We start from the raw sequence: 15,003 nt of genomic DNA, 5'->3' as shown, positions 1-15,003 counted from the left end.
CGAACCCTAACTAACTTGTTCAAACGTATCTTAAGAGATTCTATTCCAACACGGTGTATCTTTGTCAATTATTCCGTATCGAAATACTCGTTTCACTTCTAGTTTTACAAGAAACCTTGGAGACCCGTTTAGACATGAGTACCGCGTACCACCCACAAACCGACGAACCGAGCAAACGAACGATTTACGTCTTGGAAAGACATGTCACAAACTCGTATTGTCACCTTTAGTAGATCACTCTTACAACAGTAGATACCACTCGTGTGTTCACACGCACTTTCCAAAACCCTATATGACCGCTAATGTCATACCCCTGTTCATTTAACCAAAGCATCAACCACCGAAATCTGAACTCCATCAAGAAACAACAATTTAGATCGTTCAAGTCCGAGAAGGGCTCGAGACGACCCGTAGTCGCCCAAAAGAGTTATACCAAACTTAGATGAAAACCTCACAAATCCCAGTGTGTAACCGCGTAATATTGAGAAACCGCACCTTGGAAAGGTAAAATCCATTTTAGGAAATCGAGAAAGGCTATAGCCGCAATATTGAACCTTTTGAAACCTTGGGGCGTATTGGAACCGCTTCCTATCGTTTAGAACTTCCGACTCAATTAAGTTTCCGTTTACCCTACATTTCGTGTAACAAACTTAGAAACGTGTCCTGCGGAACAGGAACGTGCCATCCTTCTAGATGCACCAACTATTGATGACAAACTCCTCCTCATAGGAAAAACCGGCTGAACTTGTGGATCGTAAAACCAAGCCCTAATACAACGTAACACCCCGACTATCCGGATTCGTGGAATGTCTAAGAAAGTACCTTCAATCATTCGTAGAGTTACTACACTAGGTCCCGAGTAAGAGATACCGATTATTACTTCCAACTAAATTTCGGGACGAAATTTCTTTTGAGGTGTGGATAATGTAACATCCCGCATTTTTCCGTTAAATTATTTTAACGCCCGTCTTTTTTTTAAAATAATACCTTTCGTTATTTAAATTCGTAGTTTCCGTTGACTAACGTTCATAATAATTCCGTCATTTAATTATAACACCTCTCGTTAACTTGCGTTTTAAAAATATTCGATCGGTTAAATCCCGCACCCGCTTCTAAACTCGAGGGACTAAAATTGACACGGGGCAAACTAGTTGACTAGGTCAACTAATCCACCCCAATCACCACCATTCAATCACCTCCATCTCTCTCTCTTTCTCTCTAGCAAGAACACACACACAAACACCCAATTCAATCATTCATCATCTAAATTCGATCTAGGAGGCTTACAACAAAACAAATTACATATTTGGAATCCTCTCTTCATCCTCTACAATTTGATACCAACTTCATCTCGTTTGGGTAACATTTCTAAAACTCTAGATTTCTCAAATTCGTGTTTTTGACTTGATATGTTGTTAGTTAGTGTCTATGGCTCGTGTCTAACATGAATATATGATTTGTATGCTCGATCTTGATGTTTAGGTGTAACTAGCTTGATAATGAAAAGTGTATGCTTAATCTTTGATTTTGGATGATGAAATGTGTTTAGATGTTAATGTTTGTGTGTTCAAAGTGTTAGTTACTTCAATAGCTTCGTTTTGGTGTGTTGATTGACATGAAAACCTTACATTAACATGATTAGTGATTTTGAGATTTGGTTAGGGTTTGACAACTCTTAAAACGAACTTTTGATGCGTTGAATGCTTGTTAATGTTATTGATAAGTGTTTAGTTGTATTACACATTTCATTTCCTTCAAAACGGCATATCATATGTATAAATTGGATTCCCGAAACTTGAATTGCAATTGATGAACTTGAAACCTTGTTTTGGAACATTTAACGAACTTTCGACGAGATTTTTGTTGTCTAAAATGATAAATTTGATTTAGGAAATGTATCTAGTTGTGTTCCTTGTCGAAAGAGCTTTCCGGTGATATAAAATACATGTCTTAATTGTTTGCGGATCATAAACTAGGATTGATTGAAGTTTGGCTCGTGCCTTGTGTTTTCTGCAAACAGGACCTGTAAGCCTTTTGGGACGCCGTCCCAACATCCTAGACGCCGTCCCACCCTTCATATTGGGACGCCGTCCTGACAATTGGGACGCCGTCCCACTCTTCATATCAGGACCCCGTCCTGATTTTTGGGACCCCGTCCTGATACACTAAAACTAGCTGTTTGCTTTGGTCATTTGACATGAAAATGTTTGCTATGCTACGGACCTCCGATTAACATGAAACTTGGCCAACATGCTCATATATGATTATATAACTTAGAAAAATTGTCGGATATCCAACCCGACCCCGTTGACTTTTCCGTTGACTTTGACCCGACCAAGTTTGACTTTTTGTCAAACTTAATCAAATACTTATGCAACCTTTCTAACATGATTATTTACTTGTAACTTGCATGAAACTTGACTAGTTGATTCACATGTTAATATAATCGAGTCGTAACGAGCCATAGGACTAATTGAACATCTTTGACCGTTTGTGTTTACCGTTATTGATACAACCTATATGTTTAGGTCAAGACTAGCTTTGTCTTTGCACGCGTCTACTTGTTGAAGTACTTTATTAACTCTTGCACTCAAGGTGAGATCATAGTCCCACTTTTACTCTTTTTGAACTTATATTTGGGATGAGAAAACATAAACGATTCTTTTGAACTAAGTGAACACAAGAACGGGAAAACAAACATTCTACATACGAGTTTAGAACAAAAATCCTCAATTCGATTATCATTAGTTACACTTGCCGGGTGTAAGCGAGAACTTATGTTATATGGCCATATGGGTTGACAACCCTCATCTTTGACGGTTCGCTACCGTCTACGGATGAAATATATTTTCGAGAATCAGTGTTTGTTCTAGCACTAAGTGATGGGGTATACAATGGAAGGAATGTTAAGCTTTGATAATTGGGTGCTCGTGAAACAAACTTTTGGAATGTATTACTATTATTTCATTGATGCAAATCTTGTGGTTCACTTGTACTTACTTACTTAAACCTATGATTTCACCAACGTTTTCGTTGACAGATTTCTATGTTTTTCTCAGGTCTTTCACAATGTGTGAAACATGCTTCCGCTTACTATTTGATACTTGCATCCGATGTCGAGTATACATGCATTTCATGGAGCGTCTTTTGACTTTACTTTAAACCGTGTCGCCTAGATTTCAATCGTACTTATAACGTTGTAACTTAACTTTTGGTTGAACAATTCTTGTAAACTTTGAAACAATCTTTATTTTGAAATGAAGGCGACATATTTTGGTCAAACGTTATCTTAAGGACTTATAATCAGGTAATGGGACCCACGTAGCCGACGCCGTCACTTGACGATTTGTCGGGGTCGCTACACACTAATGCATCCTAACGACTATCAGTTAGACACACTAATGCAGACCTGGTTCGCTAAGACCACTGCTCTGATACCAACTGAAAGTTGGGGACGCATCCCACTCAGTGCCTTCTCAACTAACCGCCTGTGACCACTGAGCGTACCTCAGACACTGATTTTACGACCCGCCTCTCGGCAGTACAGCCAACCCTAATAGGGACCGCGAGGAGTAAGAGCCAATGCTTCGTCACAGGTAACACTGTGAGAACCTCCTCTACGATTAACCCGCTAATAAACGGCATTAAACCAGCTCTGATACCAACTGAAAGGACCCGTTCATATTCATTATAAACGATTCACAATAGTTGATTACATCGCGAGGTATTTGACCTCTATATGATACATTTTACAAACATTGCATTCGTTTTTAAAAGACAAACTTTCTTTACAACGAAAGTTGACGGCATGCACACCATTTCATAATACATCCAACTATAATTGGCTTAATAATAATCTTGATGAACTCAATGACTCGAATGCAACGTCTTTCAAAATATGCCATGAATGACTCCAAGTAATATCCTTAAAATGAGCTAATGCACAGCGAAAGATTTCTTTAATACTTGAGAATAAACATGCTTTAAAGTGTCAACCAAAAGGTTGGTGAGTTCATAGGTTTATCATAACAATCATTTCAATATATTAATAGACCACAAGATTTCCGTTTATAAATATATGTACACTCGCAAGTGTATAAAAGTATTCTATAAGTTGTAGACACCCGGTAACAAGCCTTAACGTTCATGTTTTACCTTCTGAAGTACACCAGATCAGGTGTGTTTAAAATAACCACGAAGTACTAAAGCATCCCATAGTCAGGATGGGGTTTGTCAGACCCAATAGATCTATCTTTAGGATTCACGCCTACCGTACATAGACAAGTAGTTTAATGTTACCAAGCTAAGGGTATATTTCTGGTTTAAACCCACGTAGAATTAGTTTTAGTACTTGTGCCTATTTCGTAAAATATTTATAAAACAGTGCATGTATTCTCAGCCCAAAAATATATATTACAAAAGCAATTAAAAAGGGAGCAAATGAAACTCACAATACTGTATTTCGTAGCAATTATGTATATGACGGCATTGAACAAGTGCAGGGTTTGTCTCAGAATCACGAACGTATCAATATTGTGATTCAATATTGCAGGAAAGTACGTAGACGCAACGAAAATGATAAACGTTAGGTTGACCTCACGAGCAATACCCTCGATCAATACCCATAACCTCCATAGCTATAACTCATAATTTCCTTAGCTCTATCCCGTTTGAAAACTTATTTTGAAATCGTCTGAGTATAACTCCGTCGTAGTATTTTATGTATACTAATAATATCTTGAAATAATACAAAGAAAATATATATATGTAATTCGATTGAGAGAGTTTAGAGAAATATATTTTCAAGTTTCTATGAAATAATGAAACCTATTGAATTCTATTTATAATAGATTTTTGAATTATTAAAGTGAATTATTAAAGTATGAATTATTAAAGTGAATTATTAAAGTATGAATTATTAAAGTGAATTATTAAAGTATGAATTATTAAAGGGAATTATTAAAGTGAATTATTAAAGTATGAATTATTAAAGTGAATTATTAAAGTATGAATTATTAAAGTGAATTATTAAAGTATGAATTATTAAAGTTAAAGTAAAATAAAAGTAAAGTAAAGGTAAAGTTAAAGTATAGTAAAAGTATAAAAACTATGTATGTATAATACGCGTATAAATATATATAATATTAATTTAAATCGTTATATATATTTAATGAAATAAAATATAAATATCGTTATATTTATTATACTGGTTAAGTAATGAGTTGTCAAAAGTGATTCTAGATATTTATAAAAGTTATATACGTTTTAATAATAAAGTTCTTTTTAAACTGAAAACGTCTTTGTACGTTTGAAAATAGATTAATAAAATATTATGGAAACCAATTCTCCACTAACTTTTGTCTAACTTTCGTAAATGACACTTTTTGTTTTTATTTATAAATAGCTTTACAAATTATTCTGAATATCGTTAAGAGGAATAGATTTTCTCAAATCATAGTGGACCTCTCAACAGAGACTTGTAATCATAATTCAATGTTTCTGATAATTCAATCATTTAATATATATTTTTTTTAATTTCGTCGAAAATCATATTGAAACAAATACGTTCGTGTAAAGTATTATACGTTTAATACTTTATTAATATTCTCAAGTTATAATATATATATATATATATATATATATATATATATATATATATATATACACATATACATATCTATTTATATATAACGGTTCGTGAATCGTCGGAATTTGGTCGAGGTTATAATGAATGTATGAACACAGTTTAAAATTCTTGAGATTTAACTTAACAAACTTTGCTTATCGTGTTGGAATAATATAAAGATTAAAGTTTAAATTTGGTCGAAAATTTCTGGGTCGTTACACGCGTCCTAAAAGCAGTTTTTGGAATATCATCCTCCTTTACTCGCATTTGATTATATCCAGAACGTAAATCGATCTTCGAAAAAACCGACGAGCCTTGTAGTTGATCAAATAAGTCGTCAATTCTTGGCAGTGGATAACGGTTTTTGATGGTAAGTTTGTTCAACTCTCTGTAGTCAATACACAACCTAAATTTACCATCCTTCTTCTTGACAAACAAAATAGGAGCTCCCCATGGTGATGTGCTTGGTCGAATGAAACCACGTTCTAATAGTTCTTGCAGTTGGCTTTGCAGTTCTTTCATCTCGCTGGGTGCGAGTCTATAAGGAGCACGAGCTATTGGTGCATCTCCTGGTACAAGATCTATTTGAAATTCAACAGATCGATGTGGAGGTAGTCCCGGTAATTCTTTCGGAAATACATCGGGAAATTCTTTTGCGACGGGAACATCATTGATGCTCTTTTCTTCAGTTTGTACTTTCTCGACGTGTGCTAGAACAGCATAGCAACCTTTTCTTATTAGTTTTTGTGCCTTCAAATTACTAATAAGATGTAGCTTCATGTTGCCCTTTTCTCCGTACACCATTAAGGGTTCTCCTTCTTCTCGTACAATGCGAATTGCATTTTTATAACATACGATCTCTGCTTTCACCTTCTTCAGCCAGTCCATGCCAACTATTACATCAAAACTCCCTAACTCTACTGGTATCAAATCAATCTTAAATATTTCGCTACCCAGTTTAATTTCTCTATTCCGGCATGTATTATCTGCTGAAATTAATTTACCGTTTGCTAATTCGAGTAAAAATTTACTATCCAACGGCGTCAATGGACAACTTAATTTAGCACAAAAATCTCTACTCATATAGCTTCTATCCGCACCCAAATCAAATAAAACGTAAGCAGATTTATTGTCAATAAGAAACGTACCCGTAACAAGCTCCGGGTCTTCCTGTGCCTCTACCGCATTAATATTGAAAACTCTTCCGCGGCCTTGTCCATTCGTGTTCTCCTGGTTCGGGCAATTTCTAATAATGTGGCCCGATTTTTCACATTTATAACAAACTACATTGGCATAACTTGCTCCGACACTACTTGCTCCGCCATTACTCGTTCCGACACCATTTGTTCCTTTCGTTCTGTTAACCCCTGGTCCGTAGACCTCACACTTCGCCGCGCTATGACCATTTCTTTTACACTTGTTTCAAAATTGGGTGCAGAACCCCGAGTGATACTTTTCACTCCTTTGGCATAGCTGCTTCTGATTGTTGTTGTTGTTGCGGTTGTTATTGTTGTTCGGATGATTGTTGTAGTTGCTGTTGTTGTTGTTGTTGTTGTTGTTGTTGTTGTTGTTGTTGGGCCGTTTGTTGTAGTTGCGATTGATGTTGCGATTGTTGGGATAATTATTGCGATTATTATTGTAATTGCTGTTGTTGTTGTATTGGTGATTCTTATCGCCGTTTTCCTCCCACTTTCTTTTGACTTGCTTCACATTGGCCTCTTCAGCCGTCTGTTCTTTAATTCTTTCCTCAATCTGGTTCACTAGTTTGTGAGCCATTCTACATGCCTATTGTATGGAGGCGGGCTCGTGTGAACTTATATCTTCTTGGATTCTTTCCGGTAATCCTTTCACAAACGCGACGATCTTCTCTTCCTCATCATCGAACGCTCCCAGACACAATAGGCACAATTCTGTGAATCGTCTTTCGTACGTGGTAATATCAAATCCTTGGGTTCGTAACCCTCTAAGTTCTATCTTGAGCTTATTGACCTCGGTTCTGGGACGGTACTTCTCGTTCATCAAGTGCTTGAATGCTAACCACGGTAGTGCGTACGCATCATCTTGTCCCACTTGCTCTAGATAGGTATTCCACCATGTTAACGCAGAACCTGTGAAGGTATGCGTAGCGTACTTCACTTTGTCCTCTTCAGTACACTTACTTATGGCAAACACCGATTCGACCTTCTCGGTCCACCGTTTCAATCCGATCGGTCCTTCGGTTCCATCAAATTCCAAAGGTTTGCAGGCAGTGAATTCTTTGTAGGTGCATCCTACACGATTTCCTGTACTGCTAGATCCAAGGCTATTGTTGGTACGTAGCACAGCCTGTACTGCGGCTATGTTTGAAGCTAGAAAAGTACGGAATTCCTCTTCATTCATATTCACGGTGTGTCGAGTAGTCGGTGCCATTTCCTTCAAAATAGTCAAATGGAACAAGTTAATCATACAGAATATTAAGAGTAGTTAATAGTATTTCGTAGCATAATATGAACTCATTTATAAAAGCTTTTTCTTCATATTAGCGTTTTATAAGTTTAAATTCGGGTAGTACCTACCCGTTAAGTTCATACTTAGTAGCTAATATACAATTCAACTACTACAATTCTATATGAAAAACTGATTATAATAATATTTCGCGTTCAAACTTTTATACAATATTTTACAAACTTACAATACCGCTTATTTTACATAAAGCATGAAATATAGGACACAATAACTTTGATACAAGATAGTTGTGAAGATAATTCTAGCTAGTACACAAGTCGTTCAGCAAAGGCAATAAAGACACGTAATTCATACGTCCAGAAACAAGTCATGCATTCTGGTTTTACTAGGACTACTTCCCATCCTTCGTCTTGTGGAACATAACCGTTATGGCCATTGATAAGACAACGTGTTGTAACGTTGTCAAAGGGACGAGGGTTACGTAATGACCAACAGTCTCGTAATAACCTAAAAACCTCATTTCTTACCCCAATTACCGACTCCGTCACTTGTGAGAACGTTTTGTTTAATAGTTGTAGCCCGATGTTCTTTTTCTCACTTTGGTGAGAAGCGAACATTACTAACCCGTAAGCATAGCATGCTTCTTTATGTTGCATGTTAGCCGCTTTTTCTAAATCATGAAGTCCTATATTCGGATACATTGAGTCAAAATAATTTCTTAACCCGTTGCGTAAAATAGCATTTGGGTTCCCCGCAATATATGCATCAAAGTAAACACATCGTAACTTATGGGTTTCCCAATGTGATATCCTCCATCTTTCAAACGAAAGTCTCTTATAAACCAAGACATTCTTGGAACGTTCTTCGAATGTCTTACAAACTGATTTCGCCGTAAATAGTTGTGCCGAAGAATTCTGACCGACTCTAGACAAGATTTCATCAATCATGTCTCCGGGTAGGTCTCTTAAAATATTGAGTTGTCTATCCATTTTGTGTTTTTATACTGTAAAATAGACAAGAGTTAGATTCATAAAAAAAATACTTATTAATACAAGCAATTTTTACATATATCATAAAGCATAAGCACACTATATTACATATATTACACCACACGAATACAACTATCTTATTCCGACTCGCTCGTTTCTTCTTCTTCGGTTTTGGTTCGTTTTACCAAGTTTCTAGGGATATATGATGTTCCCCTAATACGAGATGTCGTTTTCCACAACGGTTTAGAAAAACCTGGCAGTTTAGAGGTTCTCGGGTCATTGTTACAACTTAAGGGCTTCGGGGGTTAACGATACATATAAAGCTCATCGGGGTTGGAATTAGATTTCTCTATTTTTATGCCCTTTCCCTTATTATTTTCTTTTGCCTTTTTAAATTCAGTTGGGGTAATTTCTATAACATCATCGGAATTCTCGTCGGAATCCGATTCATCGGAGAATTGGTAATCCTCCCAATATTTTGCTTCCTTGGCGGAAACACCATTGACCATAATTAACCTTGGTCGGTTGGTTGAGGATTTTCTTTTACTTAACCGTTTTATTATTTCCCCCACCGGTTCTATTTCCTCCTCCGGTTCCTCCTCTTCCGGTTCTGATTCTTCTTCCGGTTCTTCTTCGGGAACTTGTGAATCAGTCCAATATATATTCGACTCTTTGTTATTATTAGGTGAGTCAATGGGATTTGTGCTAGAGGTAGACATCTATCACACAATATCACACATGTTAAGAGATTAATATATCACATAATATATACATGTTAATAATATATAGTTTCCAACAAAAATGTTAAGCAATCATTTTTAAAGAAAACACGGTCGAAGTTCAGACTCACTAATGCATCCTAACAAACTCGATAAGACACACTAATGCAAATTTTCTAGTTCTCTAAGACCAACGCTCGGATACCAACTGAAATGTCCCGTTCTTATTGATTAAAAATGTTCCATATTAATTGATTTCGTTGTGAGGTTTTGACCTCTATATGAGACGTTTTTCAAAGACTGCATTCATTTTTAAAACAAACCATAACCTTTATTTCATAAATAAAGGTTTAAAAAGCTTTACGTAGATTATCAAATAATGATAATCTAAAATATCCTGTTTTCACGTAGCTAAAATGAATATTGGTAACAAATCTATTCCAACCATAACTTAATCAACTTGTATTATATATTATGTAATCTTGAGATACCATAGACACGTATACAATGTTTCGACCTATCATGTCGACACATCTATATATATTTCGGAACAACCATAGACACTCTATATGTGAATGTTGGAGTTAGCTATACATGGTTGAGGTTGATTCCAAAATATATATAGTTTGAGTTATGATCAATACTGAGATATGTATACACTGGGTCGTGGATTGATTCAAGATAATATATATATCGATTTATTTCTGTACATCTAACTGTGGACAACTAGTTGTAGGTTACTAACGAGGACAGCTGACTTAATAAACTTAAAACATCAAAATGTATTAAAAGTGTTGTAAATATATTTTGAACATACTTTGATATATATGTACATATTTGTTATAGGTTCGTGAATCGACCAGTGGCCAAGTCTTACTTCCCGACGAAGTAAAAAAATCTGTGAAAGTGAGTTATAGTCCCACTTTTAAAATCTAATATTTTTGGGATGAGAATACATGCAGGTTTTATAAATGATTTACAAAATAGACACAAGTACGTGAAACTACATTCTATGGTTGAATTATCGAAATCGAATATGCCCCTTTTTATTAAGTCTGGAAATCTAAGAATTAGGGAACAGACACCCTAATTGACGCGAATCCAAAAGATAGATCTATTGGGCCTAACAAACCCCATCCAAAGTACCGGATGCTTTAGTACTTCGAAATTTATATCATGTCCGAAGGAGGATCCCGGAATGATGGGGATATTCTTAAATATGCATCTTGTTAATGTCGGTTACCAGGTGTTCACCATATGAATGATTTTTATCTCTATGTATGGGATGTGTATTGAAATATGAAATCTTGTGGTCTATTATTATGATTTGATAATATATAGGTTAAACCTATAACTCACCAACATTTTTGTTGACGTTTTAAGCATGTTTATTCTCAGGTGATTATTAGGAGCTTCTGCTGTCGCATACTTAAATAAGGACGAGATTTGGAGTCCATGCTTGTATGATATTGTGTAAAAACTGCATTCAAGAAATTAATTTCGTTGTAACATATTTGTATTGTAAACCATTATGTAATAGTCGCGTGTAAACAGGATATTTTAGATTATCATTATTTGATAATCTACGTAAAGCTTTTTAAACCTTTATTGATGAAATAAAGGTTATGGTTTGTTTTAAAATGAATGCAGTCTTTGAAAAACGTCTCATATAGAGGTCAAAACCTCGCAACGAAATCAATTAATATGGAACGTTTTTAATCAATAAGAACGGGACATTTCAGAATGCACCAAGTTCTTTAAAACATATATCACATATTTTTGTACAAGATTATTGCATGTACTTTTGTTGTGGACTAAACTAATCAGTTTTACCTGATTTACTGTAATATATTTGAAAGAAAGATGGATCTACACGATGAATCAATTCCATCATTAAAAGGAAGTAAAGTCTTCCTAAAAAGACACGCGCTTCTTGATTTAGGTCAGGAAGTTGTCGTCCAGGCTAGCTGTAGGTTGACGAAAAATCTAGAAAAGTCATATCTAAAATCAGCAGGAAATCCACGGACCTCAGCATCAAACAGGGTCGCCAAGTGGTCAGACTTATTCTAACCATGAGAGGATCTGTCTCGTAAAATGGGGAGGGCACCGTGCAAATTAGCTTGATAAAACTAATGAATCAGACCCCCAGAAAGGATAATCTCTTTAAAGATTAAAAATCAGCTTTTAAGCCTGATATTACTCAATCCTTGAGATTGACCTTAAAGATTGAGGATTACAAACTCATGGAATTCAATGATATCTAAACTCGAGCTTGAACGAGAAAATATTTTGATCAAATTAAAACCGATTTGTTTTCTGAAAACCCATTTTCAATGCGTTCATTAACATTGAACGTAAAATCCTGAGAATTCATCAGAATTCATTAGGTCACCTGAACCAAATCGGGTGTCAACCGTAAGAACGGTGGTTGCATAGCATGGTCGAAGACAGGACCTTGTGCCAGACCGAAAAATTATAGGGTGATCTTTACTATTTCTCCTACAAAGGATAGTAATTGCATCCGACACGTTGTGGACCATAATCAAATGCATGTCATTAGACATCGCCTTAACAGTTGCTTGTTTAACGCTTTCTTTTACAACTGGACGGTAGCTTACCGAAAGGTAATATACGGAGCAAGTATACTGGACGTGTTACTTTTCTAATACAAGGTTAGCAAGTGGGTGACACAAAACCGCAAGTTTTGAGCTAAAATTTAAAAATCTGAAACCCACACAATCCACAAAAATATTTTGCAACACCGGTGAAGGGTTTTCCCGGAAAACTTATCTAGGGTAAAAGCTAGAATGAATTTTCAAAAGATCAAATGTTTTCATAAAGATCCAATTTCCTTAAAGGATCTAAATTTTCATAGTCATGTGGGACTGTAAACCACATCGTTAATATCATTGTCTATATCGCCATATCAAAATCACTGATGTATAAAGTATGAGAATAAAAAAGTGATTCGAGTGAAGTGTGATTTTTATTTCAAGTTCTGTATTGCTTGAGGACAAGCAACGTTCAAGTGTGGGGATATTTGATAATGCTAAAAAGGAACATATATTTAGTAGCAATATCCTTACAATATGTAAAGTTTTTAGTTGTAATTGTTCTATTTTTAAGTTGTAATCGTTCGTATTAAATAAGTGCGAAAACAAAAGGCGAAAACGACGATTTGAAGATGAAAATGACCAAAAAGCTCAAATGTACAAGATACAATCCAAGTGGTTCAAATTATTGATGAGAAACGTCTAAAATTTACAAAAGTACAAGTCGCGAAACGCAAAGTACAAGATATCTAAATGTACAAAAGGACGTTCGAAAATCCAGAACCGAGACATGAACTGAGCATCAATGCGCGAGTCAACAGAGCTAAAATTACAAGTTAACTATGCACAAGAATAAAATATAATATATATATATAATTATATAAAGTATATATATATTATATATATTTATTAATTATGTCGACAAGCAAATGGCCAAAAATTGGTGAGCTGGAATTCGAAGCTCCGCACTCGCGGAGCTGTGTGGCACAAAACTTCCGCACTGGCAGAGCTGTACAGTTCAAAGTGGGCCTATAAAAGGCCACGCATTCTGCTCGATTCAATTACCTCTTTTTCATTTCCTTTCTTTCTGTAAACAATATAATATATATATTATTATTTATAATTATAATTTTAATTTAAGTTAATAATAAGAAGGTTATTGTAAGAATGTTTTACGGGTTTTAAAGTTGAAACTTTATCCGTGTAACTCTACGCGATTAATCACCACTGTAATCTATGTTCTTCCTTTTTAAATTAATGTCTCGTAACTAAGTTATTATTATGCTTATTTGAGCCAAAGTAATCGTGATGTTGGACTAAATATTAAAGATGGGGTTATTGGGCTTTGGACCATAATTTGGGTTTGGACAAAAGACCGACACTTGTGGACATTGGACTATGGACCATTAATAGATGGGGGTATTGTCTAATCGAATGACAATTCATTGGAATCTGTCGAACCTATCTTCAAATTAGTTAATCTAATAATTATTAAATGATTATGAATGTTTTATTTAGTGACATTTATACGACATCTGTTAAAATCATTTAATTAATTATTCGGGTTGGGTAATTGATTATTCAAACTGATCAAGTGGGTAAATTAATATTCATATCTTATTAAAACAGGGGTGGATTACACTCAAGGGTAATTGGTGTAATTGTTAACAAAGTTTTAAAACCTTGGATTATACGCAGTCGATAACCTGGTGTAATCATTAAACAAAGTATTAAAACCTTGTTACAGTTCGAATCCCTAATTAGTTGGAATATTTGACTTCGGGAATAAGGTTAATTTGACGAGCATTTTATAATTATGACCGATGGACTATTATGGGAAAAACCCAGATAGGTATCAAATAAACTGGGACAAAGGACAATTAACCCAGAGTAATAAATTAAAATCAAAACGTCAAACATCATGATTACGAAAGTTTAAATAATCATAATTCTTTTATTGTATTTCTCATCGTACTTTTATTTACTGCCATTTTATTTACTGTCATTTTATTTAGCGCACTTTAATTATCGCAATTTTATATATCGTCATTTATTTATCGTTATTTATTTTACGCATTTTAATTATCGTCATTTATCTTTACGCTTTATTTAAAATCGACAAACCGGTCATTAAACGGTAAACCCCCCCCCCTTTTATAATATATATATATATATATATATATATATATATATATATATATATATATATATATATATATATATATATATATATATATATATATATATATGGTTGTTAAAAATATAGTACGTAATCACTGGCTCCCTGTGGAACGAACCGGACTTACTAAAAACTACACTACTCTACGATTAGGTACACTGCCTATAGTGTTGTAGCAAGGTTTAGGTATATTCCATCCGTAAATAAATATATAAAACTTGTGTAATTTGTATCGTATTTCGTAATAAAAATAATAGTATTTCGTATACCTCCGTGCACACATCAATAACTTATCATGTGGATAACGTTTCGACTTATCATATATGCCTTATTCATCACTATTGCTTGACATGCTTTGCTTATGATATGTTCCATATGTATGACATGCTTGTTTCCTTGCATGCTTGTTGAAACTACTATGTTAGTATCTATGGTGTTGCATGATATGATTACGTGTGATGCTCTTACTTTTTTGCCATGCTATGTTATGCTT

Source organism: Rutidosis leptorrhynchoides, chromosome 2 (genome assembly GCF_046630445.1).
Source record: "Rutidosis leptorrhynchoides isolate AG116_Rl617_1_P2 chromosome 2, CSIRO_AGI_Rlap_v1, whole genome shotgun sequence".
NCBI lineage: Eukaryota > Viridiplantae > Streptophyta > Magnoliopsida > Asterales > Asteraceae > Rutidosis > Rutidosis leptorrhynchoides.
Note: the sequence above shows the minus strand (reverse complement) of the source record.